This window comes from Sinohyriopsis cumingii, unplaced genomic scaffold, assembly GCF_028554795.1.
Source record: "Sinohyriopsis cumingii isolate HCF-2022 unplaced genomic scaffold, ASM2855479v2 utg001196l, whole genome shotgun sequence".
Lineage (NCBI taxonomy): Eukaryota > Metazoa > Mollusca > Bivalvia > Unionida > Unionidae > Sinohyriopsis > Sinohyriopsis cumingii.
This window is the reverse complement of record NW_028315971.1, coordinates 692,441-706,027: the sequence shown is the minus strand read 5'-3', so window position 1 is coordinate 706,027 and position 13,587 is coordinate 692,441. Positions and strand designations below refer to the sequence as shown.

Sequence of the window (13,587 nt, the reverse complement as noted above, 5' to 3'; positions counted from 1 at the left end):
CGTGAAAGAAAATGGCATTCATTTACGAAATGTAATTAAGTTTATATAAAGTGTTGTTTTTTTGTTGAAGGCATAAACTTTAATTTTAAAAAGTAGTTTACTAGAACCAAGTACTAAATAACTTGTACATAGGTTTGTTTCATGTCCAAATGTTTTTATTATTAAATTGATAGTCCTTAGACCCTAGCACAGACCAGAGAGCCCATGTATATAATTAAATAAATATTTTGTACCCATGCAATAGACTTTTGTTTATTGGAGTCTCTATTCTATCTGTGAGTCTTTCTTTGGAACATCTCTGTCCTCTTTTCTGTCTGCTTGGATGTGTATTGTTTTGTTTCTTTATGTCGATGTTTGTCTCTATCAACGCATTTTCCCTGCAAATACATTTCACCCTATAATTAGTTTTGACACTTTAAACTCCATGACGCTACCAATGTTCAATTCCCACTGATCTCCAGGTGACATTCCCATGTTAAATTTCCATTGACACAAATTATGATATACCCATTTTTAACGTTAACGTTAATGTCCCATTGACACTAAGTGGCCCAGACTCATGTTGCTATGTTCAGTTCCCATTCACTCCATGTTAAATTTCCTTTGACGCCAAAGTGTCTCACGACCTTTTTGACTGGGATTTCCATTGTTGCCAAAGTATCCCCTATAACTACTGTCATATGTTTATTTGTGTGAGGGGGATGTGATATTTATGCTTTGTTTTATGAGGAGTTATTAAGTGTTTTACATACTGTACTTGCATATTTATGTGTGATAGGAGGTAAGAGTGCTTCATTAGGCCCTATGTACAACGTATTTGTATTTAAAATTCACATTAAAAGCTATTCAGTGTTATTGTAGATTATCTGTATTATTGAACTATCATATTGGTCATTTTAAAACAGGCTACTGCTACTACTACTGATAGATTTTACTATTGTTATTGTTTTTTGTTATTCATTTTGTCTCGCTCTCCATCCGTCCAATTATCGATCTGTCTAACTGGCATTGTAATGCTAGCAAATCTTGCATATAGTAGTGTATCACACACACACGCGCACGCGCGCACACACACACGTGATCCCTTGCTGAATCCAGTGCATTTCTAAGTATTGTTATTCGCCATATGATTTGTTGTGTGTGTGTGTGTGTGTGTGTGTGTGTGTGTGTGTGTGTGATAATTATGCGAAACATATAAATCTTTTGTCAATTTTGTAAACTTTTGAAAAATTCGTTACACTTTAAATGGCGAAAGCATCTTTCTTCAACCCTCAAAAATGTCAAAATGTATCATTATCGTGCCTGTCAAATGTGAAAATGTGTAATTCTTTCCACTCTAAAACGTGAAAATGTATCATTTTTTGCGCCTCGAAAGCAGGACAAAATATCATTCTTGAGCAATATCTAGAAAGCCTCTTTAATATCTACTCATAATTTTGCACCAAAACGCTCATTTCTGGCTTCGAAATGTATTTGTGTTACTGAAAATTATATTCTCAACTTCACATATAAAACTAGCTCAAGGCTACAGTAAATGACTTCTACAGAACAAACACATTAACAGATTTAGTGCATGTAACCCAAGTGTTTGTTTGCGCGTGTTTGGTTTTTATGTTGATTTTTCTTCAGTCAGTCGAGGAGTTTCAAGACATGAATGCTAATCTGTACAATAAAAAGCCTAGTCAGGTATTCAGCACAATATTTGGCAGATAAACAGTAAGGCCGGTCGATAGTTGCACAGTTCAAACAATACGTAAATGACATCCATTACTGACGATGTTTTCATGGTCTCCTATTACACTTTTCAAAGCCCATTACACAAAACTATAATTATTACATGCTTATTTCGATCAAGACCCGTGATAATTGATCGCTTTTTGTGAATTTTAGCAACACTTGGACAATAGAAACTATAGCTCACTCATGATATCCATTCAGAGTGTTTGTGGGTTGTTTTTTATACAAAATTTGTGGAGATTTTTTTCGGGGGTGGGTTGGCTTGGATAATGCCCCCTTCACCCCAAATGGTTGAGCATGGCTGCTTTTTATAGGCCTGCAAGTGACGTTAGACTGGCGCTAGACAAACAGCAGCAAGTGAGTGGTACAAGGTGACAAAAACTAACAGTTGATAAAATAGATATGAATGCACATTTTGTCTCACGCACAGAAGTAGCCTACTGAGACAAGTGGCAATAACTTGAACCAAGCAACATATTCCAAGCAGGAATATTCCAATCAGATTAGGTAGGTGTAGATTAACTTTAAGGTGGGATTGTTTTGTTTTTGTTTTGTTTTGGGGTGGGGGTAATTTTTTAGGGGGTGTTGGGGATATTTTTTTGCTGGGGGTTGGGGTGGGGGTGCCATTGTTGATCGTAATTTATAGGGATATATGCGTATTGTAAAATATTAGTACGGATTAGAAGCTGAAACGTCCGACATGTATTAGTTTTCCTAAAGCCTGGTGACTTTGTTATATCCAATTAATTGTTTGTTTTGGAAATGAAAGAAAAACAATACTGGTAGGTTGAACGTGCAGTAGACCATGTGATCTATTTGAAGCAATAATATTCTTTTCATATTAAGCAGGTGTGGAATAACTTTAAGGTATGATTTGAGTTTGTTATTGTTTAGCATTATTTCATCTTTATGTTAGGGATGTCCATGTATTATGAAATATTACAACACCTTTCAAGGCGAACAGTTTGTAAAATTCATGTAACGTAGCTCTCGGGATACATATATGCTTTTAGCATGACGATTACATGTAAATGTTTTCCTGGATTATTCCAAGATGATATATTGTTCATTAAAGTACTGCACATTTTTCTCTTTTTGTTTTTATTGCATCTTGGAAAAGTCTTGCAACTGCGATACAGGAAGGTTTTTAAGATTTTTTTCTCGATTATTATTATTATTATTATTACTATTATTATAAGTAAATTGCATAATGGCATAAAGTGAATTCAAATAGTTGTGTGAGCCCTGCAATGGATAGGGCTAGTCACTGTTAGCGATGTCTGAAATTGCCTCCTTTATACTTCTATTGAACCTTGCCTGCCTAAGGTCTCACTGGACAGTGTATCTGGTCACTTTTCATCCGACAATGACCTATTGCAAACAAATGAGAATAATTTTACACTGAAGATACAAATAAAAACAAACTACTGATTTTTGTAGAAAGCATACATGTGAGATTATGACTGCGACAATCAGGTTAATTCCTGATGCAACTGGTGGCTTTTATACTGAACAAACACTGCCACCAACCCCTAAATTTTACATTCAATTTTGACAGGAAATAGCTATTTTGATTATTTTCCTGTGACAAGGCAGCTAAAAGAATCAGTGTGTGTCTAATGCATGAATAAAGTTCACTAGTACTATAATAAATTAGCATACTTTTCATCACCCCTCAACCATCTAGATTTTTAGCTATTTACCTCTGAAGCAGACACAGGTAAATACGTAAGCCAAGTTGGCTGCTCATTTGCAGCCCTAGTTACGCGTTTGATCTCCAATGCTGTGACAGGCCGTCGCCAACAAGCCAACCCATTTCCAAGCCTAACTCAAAGTAAATCTAAACCACATTACAGATTTAGCTTCTGTGTGAATTTATAAATGCTAGGATTGTGATAATTAGGTCCATGCCTTCTACCTTAAAAGTGGGGGGGGGGGGATGAAAATACGAAACTATCCAGTGAGACCTAATGATTCGTGATTAACTGTCGCCAGAATGTATCGATGCCGATCCTGCAGATTTAACTGCAGTAAGAATTAAGAAACATAAGACTTTATGAAATTAACATTACGTACATGGCCTCGTAAATACGCATGCGAGTACACTTAACTTAATATCATTTGAAGCCAGCTCTAAAACACAGGTGGACAAGTTTTCATCACATAACTATAGTGTTATATCACATGACGTTAAAATTGCATTCTGATTGGCGAATGGCCATTGATTTGTTTTATGACATCATCATATCCTTACATCACAAGTATGTTATTTTATCGCTGTAATTTAAGTAGCAATAATAATAATGAGGACTTTGTATAGCGCCTAATCTTTAGAAGCTCTAAGCGCTTTACAACATAAGACAATACCTATAAGATAAAAACATATAATGATAGGATTACAAAAACAAACACCATGAAATTAGAAAATAATTATAAAAAAACATGCTGAGAATATTTAAGGTAGGAAACATTATTAGATCTTTAAGTTTGTTCTTGCAGTCGAAATAAGTGAGTTTTGAGAGCCCTCTTGAATGTGATCACTGTGTCTTTGTGTCTAAGTTCAATGGGCAATTCATTCCACGTTGCTGGGCCCTGGTATGGAAAAGAACGATGTCCATATGACTTTATTTTCATAGTGGGAATAATGAGTATACAATTGTCAGAAGAGGAGCGTAAGTGTCTTGCTGGTATATACACATGGGTGAGGTCGGATAGGTATGTTGGACTAGAGTCCGACAGTGAAACGTAGCACAGAGAACAAATTTTGTGTTTGATTCTGGATCGAATGGATAGCCAGTGTAGGGTACAGAGCAGCGGGGAGGTGTGCTCTGATCGTGGTACTCTAAGTATGATCCGAGCAGCTGTGTTTTGAACATTTTGAGGTTTCTGGAGCAGATATTGAGATGAACCAGACATAATTGAGTTACAATAGTCCAGTCTTGAAAGTACTAATGAACACACAAGTGTTTTAGTGGCATCAACTGAAAGATATTTGCGAATTGAGCTGATGCGTCTCAGCTCAAGATATGCAGCCTTGCATATGTTCATGACATGTTGGTGCAATGTGAGAGTACTGTCCAGAGTAACACCTAGGTTTCGTACTGATTGTGTGAATTTAATGTTGGTGTTGCTGATATTTATTGTTTTGAGGTAAGGATGTGAATGAGAAAGTCTTTGTGTTGTGATCAGAATGGCCTCAGTTTTATCATCATTCATCTGCAGCTTGTTACATGTCACCCATGATTTCACATCAGAAATGCACCTCTCTACACCTTGGATGGTAGCATCAACTTCAATTGGGTGGCTAGATTTGTATATTTGGGTGTCATCAGCGTACAATTGGTGAGACACCGGATGATGATCTATGACACTTGAGAGCGACTGAGTGTACAGAATGAAGAGAACAGGTCCAAGAACAGACCCTTGTAGAACACCACAACAGAGATCAACTGGGCTGGAGTGTATTCCCTTTGCAGATAGAATTTGTGTCCTGTTGACCAAGTAGGACTTGAACCACAGTAAGGCTGTATCATGAATACCAAATACATGCGGTGAAGTAATATATCATGGTCTATTGTGTCAAATGCTGCAGACAAATCAAGGAGGGTGAGGACTGTAATCTTTCCGCTATCCAACGCAGAGAGAATGTCATTAACTACTTCTAGAAGAGTAGTTTCAGTACCGTGGCAAGGGCGATATGAAGATTATACAGTGCTAAAAAGACTGTTTGAATTTAGATGAGATACTTGCTGGGATAGAACAACCTTTTCTAGGATTTCTGATATGAATGGAAGGTTAGAAACTGGGCGGTAGTTCTTTAAATCGTTATGGTCTAGTGTTGGTTTCTTCAGCAGATGCTTTACAATGGCAGTTTCGAAAAAATGATGGGAATTCCCCTGATGAGAGAGAGGTATTAATAACATCAGTTAGTGAAGGCAACACTGGATCTAAGCACTCAAGGAGCAGTGATGTTGGAATTGGATTAAGTTCACATGACTTTGGTGCACTCTTCATCAGGATTGTACGCTAATCTATCTGCGTTTTAACCTTGTTTCCAAGTTTATACTTAGTCATTCGGTATAAACAGTTATTCAGTGTAAACACTTAGTCATCTGGTGTAACCAATGGCAATACTCTCGGCAAAAGTTCGTGTATAACGCAAAATTATAAACCTCGGGTGGAATTTTCCTACCATTCAACGCCCCGTATGGAGGATTTTTATTATTCCCAGTCAAAGCATTATACTATATATTCCTACCATTCAACGCCCCGTATGGAGGATTTTTATTATTCCCAGTCAAAGCATTATACTATATATTCCTACCATTCAACGTCCCGTATGGAGGATTTTTATTATTCCCAGTCAAAGCATTATACTATATATTCCTACCATTCAACGCCCCGTATGGAGGATTTTTATTATTCCCAGTCAAAGCATTATACTATATATTCCTACCATTCAACGTCCCGTATGGAGGATTTTTATTATTCCCAGTCAAAGCATTATACTATATATTCCTACCATTCAACGCCCCGTATGGAGGATTTTTATTATTCCCAGTCAAAGCATTATACTATATATTCCTACCATTCAACGCCCCGTATGGAGGATTTTTATTATTCCCAGTCAAAGCATTATACTATATATTCCTACCATTCAACGCCCCGTATGGAGGATTTTTATTATTCCCAGTCAAAGCATTATACTATATATTCCTACCATTCAACGCCCCATATGGAGGATTTTTATTATTCCCAGTCAAAGCATTATACTATATATTCCTACCATTCAACGCCCCGTATGGAGGATTTTTATTATTCCCAGTCAAAGCATTATACTATATATTCCTACCATTCAACGCCCCGTATGGAGGATTTTTATTATTCCCAGTCAAAGCATTATACTATATATTCCTGCCATTCAACGCTGCGTATGGAGGATTTTTATTATTCCCAGTCAAAGCATTATACTATATATTCTGCTCTTACAAAAATAAAATTAACAGTTTTAACTTTTACATGTTGTCTGTGTTGCACCAAGAGTGTCACAAGTCATATGCTATTGTTTTGTAGACACAGCAAATTAGTGTACGAATCTGTTGATGATGGCAAAGGCGTGACCAGTCAATCCGGGGTTTGCAAGTTCTGTGCATGGTAAAATAACATCAAAGATCATTTTGATGGTATTGCGGTATTATCAAACGCAGTCATACGAAAATGATTATTTTTGTTTATCCAGATAAGTTTTAAGTTTTGGAACAAATAGTTTAAAAATGCACGTTCTAATGTTTGAAAAGTAGTTTCTACAATTGATTTGGCTTGCACGTGAACACCATGGTGGAGACAAGGAGACAGAAATAATAATTTAAAAAAAGTTAAGTTAGCTTGTCAGCTACATTTCTCTGTTGTATGGGTGAGAAGAGAAAAAACAACAACTTAGCAACAGTGTTCACTACTAAATTAATTTTCAAGCAACTAAAGTAAATCACTATATTTAAAGCTGAGCAAAATTAGACAAAAGACCCTTTCACAGCAAAACAAATTGACAGCATTTGAGACATGTTATCTAACTAATGACCCCACGTGGGGTCAATTAGTACATATAAAATCTTACAGTTGTAAACAAGGAAATGTGTACAGCGTGAACAGACAAGTGGAAGGTAACAACAATTTTTTAAAGTTTGACTTATCTAGAAAATCTTGCTGATCCAGTAATTACAAAAGTATATATGCTGATGATGTGGGTTTTAAAGTTAATAGTGTTTTGTTTACTGAGTCGATGCAATGGTAAACATTTATCTCTTTCCCTCTAAAGTGAGTACAGTTAAAAATACACTGAAACTCGTCACACAATTTCGGTTTGTCGCAGAGAGGTCGGAGCTTCCCAGATCCATCAATATTGAAATATCTACGAACTTGTGTGGAAATTTTGTGACAACTACGTCACAAACGACAGAAAGGTATTACTAGATCTCATGGGCGATGTTTATTTGCATTATTTATATCCATAACTAAGATCAGCCATCTTAAATATATGTAAAAAAATATTCATAAAAAGAGACTAATAAAAGATATCGCAGAGACTGTGCGAAACTGTATCTTTATTAACAAGACCAATTCTATTTCAAAGGTCAATTATTCTAGCCTTTGTTAGGATACTGACTGATACTGACCCATCATGAACAACGACATTAGGTGAAGATTTATTTTTCTTACTTATCCATATCATTCAGACGATCTTGATCAATATGATCCATATAATTTAGACCATCTAGGTCATTATGATCTATTTTTTTAGACCATCTAGATCAGTAATATGATCCACACCATTCAGACCATATAGAACATTAATATGATCCATATCGTCTAGACCATTTAGATTAATATGATCCATTTCATTTAGACCATCTAGATTATTAACATGATCCGTATCATTCAGACCATCTAGATCATTAATATGATCCGTATCATTCAGACCATCTAGATCATTATGATCCATGTCATTCAGACCATCTAGATCAATATGATCAATATCATTCAGACCAACTGGATCATTAATATGATCCATATCATTCAGACCATCTGGATCAATATGATCCATATCATTCAGACCATATGGATCATTTATATGATCCACATCATTCAGACCATCTGGATCATTGATATGATCCATATCATTGAGACCATCTGGATCATTAATATAATCTATATCATTTAGACCATCAGGATCAGTAGTATGATCCATATCATTTAGACCATCTGGATCATTAATATGATCCATATCATTTAGACCATCTGTATCCTTCATATGATCCATATCATTTGGACCATCTGGATCAATAAGATCCATATCATTTAGACCATCTGGATCATTAATGTGATCCATATCATTTAGACCATCTGGATCATTAATATGATCCATATCATTGAGACCATCTGGATCATTAATATAATCTATATCATTTAGACCATCCGGATCAATATGATCCATATCATTTAGACCATCTGGATCAATATGATCTATATCATTTAGACCATCTGGATCAATATGATCCATATCATTTAGACCATCTGGATCATTAAGATGATCCATATCATTTAAACCATCTGGATCATTAATATAATCTATATCATTTAGTCCACCCGGATCAATATGATCCATATCATTCAGACCATCTGGATAAGTATTATGATATATCATTTAGACCATCTGGATCATTAATATGATCCATATCATTTAGACCATCGAGATCAATATGATCCATATCATTTAGACCATCTGGATCATTAATATGATCAATATCATTTAGACCATCTGGATCATTAATATGACCCATATCATTTAGACCATCTGGATCATTAATATGATCCATATCATTTAGACCATCTGGATCAATAATATGATCCATATCATTTAAACCATCTGGATCATCAAAATAATCTATATCATTTAGACCATCTGGATCAATATGATCCATATCATTTAGACCAACTGGATCAGTATTATGATCCATATCATTTAGACCATCTGGATCAATATGATCCAGATCATTTAGACCATCTGGATCATTAATATGACCAATGTCATTAAGACCATCTAGATCATTAATATGATCGATGTCATTCTGACCATTGAGAAGATCATGAATATGATCCATATCATTTAGACCATATGGATAATTAATATGATCCATATCATTTAGACCATCTGGCATCTGGATCATTAATATGATCCATATCATTTAATCCATCTGGATGATTAACATGATCCATATCATTTAGACCATCTGGATCAATATTATCCATATCATTTAGACCATCTGGATCATTAATATGATTTATATCATTTAGACCATCTGGATCATTGCTATGATCCATATCATTAAACCATATGGATCATTAATACGATCCATATCATTCAGAATATCTGGATCATTAATATGATTCATATCATTTAATCCATCTGGATCATTAATATGATCCATATCATTTACACCATCTGGATCATTTATATGATCCATACCATTTCGACCATCTGGATCATTAATATGATCCATATCATTTAAACCATCTAGATCATTAATATGATCCATATCATTTAGACCATCTGGATCATTAATATGACCTATATCATTTATACCATCTGGGTCTTTAATATGATCATAATCATTGAGACCATCTAGATCATTATTATGATCGATATCATTCTGACCATTGAGAAGATCATGATTATGATCCATATCTTTTAGACCATATGGATAATTAATATGATCCATATCATTTAGACCATCTGGATCATTAATATGATCCATATCATTTAATACATTTGGATCATCAATATGATGTATATCATTTAGATCATCTGGATCATTATTATGATCCATATCATTTAAACCATCTGGATCATCATTATGATCCATATCATTTAGACCATCTGGATCATTATGGTGATCTGTAACACTTAGACCATCTGGATCATTAATATGATCAATATCATTTAGACCATCTGGATCATTATGGTGATCCATATCATTTAGACCATCTAGATCATTAATATGACCCATATCATTTAGACCATCTGGATCATTAAAATGATCCATATTATTTAGACCATCTGGATCATGAATATGACCCATATCATTCAGACCATCTGGATCATTAATATGATCAAGCATCAAGCACATGCATGTCATTTATATGATCCATATCATTTAGACCATCTGGATCATTAATATGATCTATATCATTTAAACATTCTGGATTAATATGATCTATAACATTTAGACCATCTCTCATGATTTTAGAAGAAAATGGAATGAAGAATTATACAGTATTTTGCAATGATAGAAATAAAGAGAAGCTTTTGTTCAACGACGACTACAAGAGACATATATAAAGCAAGAAGAAGATGATGAGAAAAGGAAAACATTGAGATTTGAATTGCAGAAGGAAGGGAATGAAAACGAAACGTTGGGTTTGTTGTAGGACATTATGATGGATTTAAAGTATCATAGACAAATGTATGAGTATTCTTTAACCCAAACCTAGCAAAATGAATATTCATAAACAAAGATAATCAACAGTATTGATTCCAAACTATTGTTTTGTGTGTTCTTTTTCATTCATGTACTATGAACCAATATCTGCCACTATCATTAATTTCTTTATTGATAATTTCATTTATGTAATCAGCTTTATCCCTCCCTCCCTCCCATTCTCTCTATCTCTCTCTCTCTCTCTCTTACTCACACATACACACACATCTCTTTTAATTGTAGTTCTATTGAAGTCATAGACCAAAACATGATCGATGAAACATCCGAAGCATTGACGTTCTTTTTCAACAAAAGTGCAAATTGATATTTTGAAGAAAAGGGTGCATTTTCATGATGGAAAAGTTGATGTTCATATTAAAGATAGTGAAATCAATTCACTGAAGGAAATGCTGTTGAACCGATGCGCTTAAAATTTTGCAAAATTCTGCTTGGGGTTAAAAACTATACCCAAACCGATTTTGTACATTGTGAATTGGGGAGGACACCCTTATAGATCTATAGATATTACCGCAGTTTGAAATACTGAACTAAGATTATCTCCTCAGATAATAGAAAATACATATCTGTAATATATAACCTAACGTTTACTGACATAGAAAGCCATCCTGGAAAGAAAAATTGGGCATCATTAGTTCGAAATTTATTAAATAGTTCAGTTCTAGGGGAAGTGTGGATAAATCAAGCTGATGGGAATGTAAAAGTCTTCTTATCTTTAATTAAACAATGATTATCTGACCAATTTATCCAAAATTGGCAATTAGGAATCTTCAAGAGATAGATTATACATAAATTTGCCACAAAATTTTAGCTACGAGAGTACTTATAGTAAAATACCATATTTTGAAAATTCCTTTTAAAAAAAGGATGTCTGCCCATACTTTACATATTGAATCAGGGAGATCGAAGAGACTAAATAGCACCGCACATGATCAAACATTTTTAATTATTGCAATGTGCTGGAAGATGAGCATCACTTTGTATTAAAATGCCAATGTTACTTGCCAATAAGAAAGAGGTATATCAATTCTTATTCTTGAGGTCTAAGTATGTGGAAAGTTATTTAAATTACTCAATTGTACTAAAACTACTGAGGTTAAAAATTTGGGAAATTATATTCACAAAGCACCAATTGAATATAACAATATGACAAATACTACTTAAGTTATTCTGCTTTTCATGTTAATGGAAAATCAGTTACTGGATATTAGATGTATTTGGATAGTAACAAAAGCAGGTTTCTGGACAGTAGGGTGTCTGTATGGATAGTAATACAAGTTGCTGCTGGATAGCAGGGTGTGACTGGATACTAATCAAAATCCAGTTGCCATATAGTGGAGAGTGTGACTGATTCTAGGTAAACATTTCAACAAAACCATTCTCGTATGTCTCCATTAACTTTTGACCCTTTTTTTACAGTAATAATTTTACTGAGTGATATTAACTTTTTTCTCCACTATCCATGAAAAATTCAATTCGAGTACAGGGAGGTTTATTCTGAATCATGAGAACATGTGGCTTGACCCCATTTGTCATGGCCAAGTATTGTTTCAATGAAATGACCACAGATTGGCTAAAGAATGTGAGCAGCATATAAATGCAGTGAATGATAATATCCAATGGAACATCAAGCACATGCATGTCAAATCCTATCTACATGTACCTTCTTTCTCAACTTTGCTAACCAAGAATCACTGATCTACTTCTTTCCACATCTACATGGATGTGGATTGATGGCACATGGCTAGAGATGTTTTAGTCTGCTCATTTGACCGGGAAAAATATGTCACTGTGACCTATTCCTGCTGAAAGCAGTACCAATAAACTAGAAGCAATCAATAGGATTGACCAACAGTCATGTGGAATTTCGAACATGCAACTTTATGCAATGATCATTTGTTTATGCGTCATCCCTAATTTCAGTTGCTAACTAATGAGAATTTACTATTTTGAGCTGACCTCCCAATAAACAAGTGTCCAATACATTTCTGCACACTGTAAAATACCATTCTACTATTTGAGTCAACTTTCTTCTATGAAGCCAAGACCCAGTTCCATAAGTACTCTTTTACTTCAAGAAATAAGAACAGCCCCTGAATGCCAATATCTGATACACGTGTATCAAATCTAAAAGAGTCAAGCTGCCTCAAAATAAAAAAGGACAAAAAACCCACCTTTTTTTATTTTGTGATACATGGATTTTAAAATTTCATAAGTGTACTGTCAGCAAATGGTAATCCCTATACATTGAAAATAATTTTCTGTACTTCCAGGAAAAACAATGTTGGTGTGCTTTTTCTGATACAGTTGCCTAACACCCAACATGAAAGCAGCCATTTTCATCCCGTCTGCAACAACAGAGAGCTTCTGGTTCTTCCAAAAGTGATACAAAATAAATGCAAGTCCACATAAGATCTGACCAGGTCTCAATGCAAAGAAGCATGTTGATTCATCAACATAGTCAATATTAAATGACCAATCTTAAGCTTCTAGAAAAGTTGGGTCTACAAGATTTCCAGATGAACAAATGCATGGCAGGATAACAGGACATGACAAATGTTACATGGCATGGCCATATTTAATAGAGTAGAACCACACAAACATCAGGATATCAAAGACTATTTAAAAGCTAAAAAGATAAACTTCCTTAGCCATTCCCAGCTCCTGAGTACACACTTTTCCATGAACTAAATACATTGTATCTTCATTCATCTGTATTATCATTGAAAAAGTTCTAAAATTCTGATTTTCATTGTGATGTTTTATCAACAGTTAAGGAAATGCTTTCCAATAACAG

General features: G+C 34.6%; 1 long non-coding RNA gene across 1 annotated transcript; it reads left to right on the top strand.

The window, feature by feature from the left end:
- The first annotated feature begins 7,303 nt into the window (after nucleotides 1-7,303).
- LOC149772729 (uncharacterized) lies at nucleotides 7,304-13,533 on the top strand. The gene is made up of 2 exons (XR_016417609.1): nucleotides 7,304-7,397; nucleotides 13,064-13,533. It is a non-coding gene; the product is annotated as an uncharacterized LOC149772729 (long non-coding RNA).
- Nucleotides 13,534-13,587: the final 54 nt, after the last annotated feature.